Genomic DNA, 4829 nt, shown 5'->3' on the forward strand with positions numbered 1-4829 from the left:
CCTTTGTGTTCTGAAGGTTTCTGATCAAGTACCGCCTCCCCAGAGGGCTTCCCTGACACTCTGCCTAATTCCCTCCTCTGTCACCTTTCTGCTCACCCCTGCCCCTGGTGAGCCCTTCCATCCCTCCCTCACCATAATGTTTCCAAATGCATAGAAGAAAACACACAGATTTACAAAGGCAGCCAATTATATCAAAATACAGTTTTCAAAATATTTACAAAACACGTGTGTGTTATAGTACGATATATGCCTCTTTATTAATGCATTAAGCAACAAGATCTAGCAGCAGTTCCATTAACTACCACACTTTCAAAGCAGTGATGAGTGTCAATGATATTTTGAAAAGTCTGCAACAACTATAATGTGATAGGAAGTATCTGATTTCTGTTGGTGACAAAGTCACAGGCAGTTAATACCACCACCGTGTGTTGCCAACATTTATAATTGAAGAGAACTGCTACATTTCAGTCAGAGGTTAGTGAAATTAAAATGTACTGTTTTTCCCATCTCCCTTCACTGACCCTCATGACTTCTCTCTGCAGATCCTTTGGCTGGGCAGAGGCGTCTGCTTTCCCCCCCTTTTAAGTCCTTTTCACTTCCTGACATCATGCATGTACTATTCACGAGTGTACTGTCAGGTCCTCCCTGACAGCAGCGATTTTACCTGTCCTATTTTCTGTAATACCTGGAACAATGCCAGGCACACAAGCGATCAGCAAAGGTTTTTAAAATAAATGAGCAAGCAAGCCATGAGATGGGAAGGCTGGAGCCGTATGTTGGAGGCCTTGAATGCTATACCCAGAAGCATGGCTGGAACTGCATGCCAGGCATGCACTCACCCTGGGAGGGAGGTGGCTGTCCCCACAGCAGCCAGGCTGGTAGGTGGGAGACCTAGGAGGTGGGCGAGCAACCTGTCTGTGACCACCTCCTAGAGGCAGCTCAGGGAGGGAGGCAGAGCCTCGCTGGGCCCCATGTAAGTCGTGGGTGTCAGCAGCACTTCAGTCTCTGCCCTCCCGTCCCCTCGCTCCGGCCTCCCTGGATGTTAAACAGGGACCTCAGAGAAGCTGGGCCCAATGTGCTGTCATCATTCTCCAGAATTTCCCAGGCAGCGATGGAGGACCTGGAGACAAGAACAGGCCGTGGTGCTAGGGGGAAATAGGGATCCAAGGCTGGGGACCTGCACAGGGACCCAGCATATCAGCTAGGGAGCCAAGGAGGAGCCAGCTCTCTCTCCAAGACCTGGGCTGGCCGGTCAGGGCCGGGGATTTTACAGCCACCTGAGAAGCAGGGAAACAGCCAGCTTCTGGAAGCAGACCAACTTGGGCGGAATTCCAGCCCTGCCTCCTGTTTCTTAATTGCAGGTGGTTGAGCAGGTCACATGCCAGCTCTAAGCTTTGGTGTCAATCTCAGAAACGAGAGAGGTTCTTTCCACACCATAGGTTTGGGGTGAGGACTCAGCTCCAGGAGTGATGGCTCTGCTGCGGCCAGCTCAAAGCCAGGTGCACAGTAGACACTCAACAAACCGTTGTCCTTGTCACTAGTAACATGTAGCAAGTGACAACGCAGCCAGTGGTCTCTTGACTGCTACAGGATCCTCCTTGTCACCTTGTGCAGAAAGGGACAGCAGAGAACAAGATGGTAACATGAGGCCAATAAGTCAAGAGTAGAGAGAAAAGACAAGTTTTGGAGTCAGACAGATCTGGGTTCAAATCCCAGCTCTGCAGTTTACATCTGTGCCACCTCGGGTGAGCTCCAACGCCTATTGAAACCTCTTTTCCTCACCCACAAAAATAAAGATGATGCTCTCTCCTCGGGGTACTGAGAGCACCCACAGCCTGCTCCACGGTGAGCACTCGGTCAGCAGCAGCCAGGACCAAAAGACCCAGTCACAGCCCTGTGCAGGAGCCAAGAAAGACATGGAGCAGCCATCGCCTCTCAAGTTTGTGAGCGTTTCACCCTCTAGAAAGCACCGGTCACAGTCAGTCAGCACTGCGTCTGCGCCTCGAAGCAGCCCTTCAGCCAGTGGGGACCGAGTCTGATCACCTTGGACTCAGAGCTTGGTGACAGGTGGTCTCCGGGGGCAATCCGCTCACAGGTCACAGAGCCTGTGGGGCCAGACAGGGCACCCCAGCGGCGGTCTCTGTCCCTGAGGGCCCTCACCTGGCAGATGGGCCCTGAGCTGGGCTGAGGGACTCAGCAGACAGCAAGGCAGACCTGGTGCTGCCGCCTGGAGCTCGGAGTCTGGCGGACTCTTCCCACTGTGCTTGGGAGGAAGTCCCCTGTTTGCTGGTGGTAGGAGACCAGGAAGGACCCAAGTCCAGAGTCACGATGCCATGCGCCTGCCCGGGGCCAGTGGGCAGGCCAGGAATACAGGAGCTTTCTGCCATGGGCACCGAATCCTTTCTATAGCACTATAGGATCCCAGCACAAACAAGCCTTCTCTCAAGTCCCACTGTGAAGATCCATCTGACTCAGTGCTACCCAAACTTGCTCAAGCATGCAAGCTTGCTTTTCTCTTCTTGCTTTCCTTTCCTTTCCTTTTCTTTCTTTCTTTCTTTTTTTTCCAAAGTGGAGATTGAACTCAGGGCCTTCACACAGCTACATCCCCAGCACTTTTTAAATTTTATGACAGTCTCATTAAGTCGCTAAACTGCCCAGGCTGGGCTCAAACTTGCAATCCTCCTGCCTCAGCCTCCCAGAGTCTTGGCGCTATAGCCACTACATCCAGCTAGTGATCCTGTTTTTCAAGCCACACCTGCTGACTTTGGAATGTGCTGGGGCTGGGGGCCAGGGAGAGGAAGAACACAGAGACTGGAATGACTTGGGTTCCAGGCTCAGCTTTGGACTTTCAGCCCCCTTGACTAAATGCCCCTGTGCAGACTACAACCTGTACAGCTATACCTAGCGACCCTTGTTAGCTCCTGACTCCTCTTACCCTTGGCCCCTGCAGGTGAGGGCACCGTCCGCTCAGGGTGCCAGCCCAGGTTGTTGTGGGAGACCTCAGTTGTTGGGCTGCACTCCCCCCACCCCCCACCCCTAAGCCGCAGGGGCCAAAGGTGCTGACTCAGCAAAGTTTAATTTATCTCACAGGCCAGGGGTGCGTGTGAAGCAATTAGTGAAATAATGGTTATGTGGCACTAAAAATTATTTATAGAGTCACCGTGCACACAGCTGTGATTAAATTAGACAACCAGGGGGACTTTAACTGCCAGTGGAACCTCATCCCAGCCCAGGCTCCAGCTGGCTGGGGAAGGGGTGCAGCTGCTTCTATGTCCCCCGAACTCCTGCCCAGCGGAGTCAGCCCCGACCTGGTGGGTGGGGGTTCGATCTCGGCAGTGCTGTGGTGAGCAGGAGCCCCAAGGGAGACTCGGCAGCAGGAACTTTCCTCCAAATGCTCTTCTGCAACCCCCTCAAGTGAGAGGTGGTCGGGGGGACTCGGAAAGATGGTCCCGGAGCGCCGTGGTCTGGGTGTGGGCCCCAGCTGTGGCTCGGAGAGTCCAGATCCAGGCTGGAAAATGCGAGACTGAGAGCAGAAGTTTCCTCTTTCCTGTCGCCAGCAAGCGGGCATCAAAAGACCTTTCATGCCTGTTATGTACTGGATACTGTTCTGTGTTTATATCTACTGTTTTATCCCTTCCTATTTGTTTGCATTTTTATTTAGCTCCTCACAACACTCCTGTAAAACATTGTTATTCTCACTTATAGATGGAGAATCTTAAATCCAGAGAGGTTAAGATGTTTGCCCACAGTCACACAACAATGAGGGCAGGGTGGTTTGCTAAAGGCCTAGCGGACTTTAATGTATGAGCATTGTGGTGCTTTGACCATTTGGGGTACCTTCTGGATTCCTAGCACTGTGCTGTGATGCTGTAAAATGAAGATACAACTGCCTGTGCACTGGACACGGGGCCAGACACTTGGGTGCAGATGGGGAGACTGAGTCACAGGGTAGTTCAGTGCTTGGCCTCTAATCTCCCTTGGAGGAGCAAGGATTGTGTTTGTCAGCAAGATCTGAGCTAAGGAATTTGTAAGGGGTTGCTGTAGGGGCCCAGCTACTGAAGGGGCCCAGCAAAAACCATAAAGGGACCCGGATGACAACTGTGGCCATCTGGACCCATTCACCGGCTCTGGGTTAAACTCTCCCCATGACGTACCCCAGGTTTGGGGCACAGATTCCCCCAAGGCGAGGGCTACCTGTGTGACTCCAGGAAGGCGCTGGGAGCAGCCCAGGCAGCGTGGAGAGGTGCGGCTGGGCTGTGGGCTGCCGTCAGGAGGCCCCGGAGCTGGCTCCCGGCCTGGCGCTCCCACTTTCCCTTTGCTAAGATGTGTCGCAGACCATTTCACAGGAGTCCCTGTCTCGGTCAGTGTTCGTGGTGTAGGTCCCGCCCAGCCCTCCTGCCCCCTGCCGGCCCCTGCAGGCTCAGAGAAGCTGGTGGTACAGCGGGGCAGGGCCTACCAGCTCCTTCTCTTACCACCTGGCTGTGACCAAGCCGCTGCCTCCTGCAGTCACAGTTCTGCTGGCAAATAGGATGCGGCTTACTCTCCAGATGTCTCCTGCTCAGGGCAGGCACTCAGCCAACTCCTCCAAGCCCCGCCGAGGACCCCACGGAAGAAGAGCTGGATGGGACTGTCAGAGACAGGCGAGGAGCTGGAGCACCCTAGTGCCCCGTGTTCCGGCAGGTATCCTCCGGGGAGTAATATCGACCCCTCGGGATGCACCCTGCCATCAGGGCCCCCGACACTGCCCAGTGTGACTCCGCCTCCAAAGCCAGGGCTGGCCTGGGGTTCTCCCGGGGGCACACAGGCCTGGGCCCTCCTGGGGCCTATGT

Source organism: Heterocephalus glaber, unplaced genomic scaffold (assembly GCF_053883595.1).
Source record: "Heterocephalus glaber isolate CG9 unplaced genomic scaffold, H.glaber_assembly_v1.0 deba00001673, whole genome shotgun sequence".
Classification (NCBI taxonomy): Eukaryota; Metazoa; Chordata; class Mammalia; order Rodentia; family Bathyergidae; genus Heterocephalus; species Heterocephalus glaber.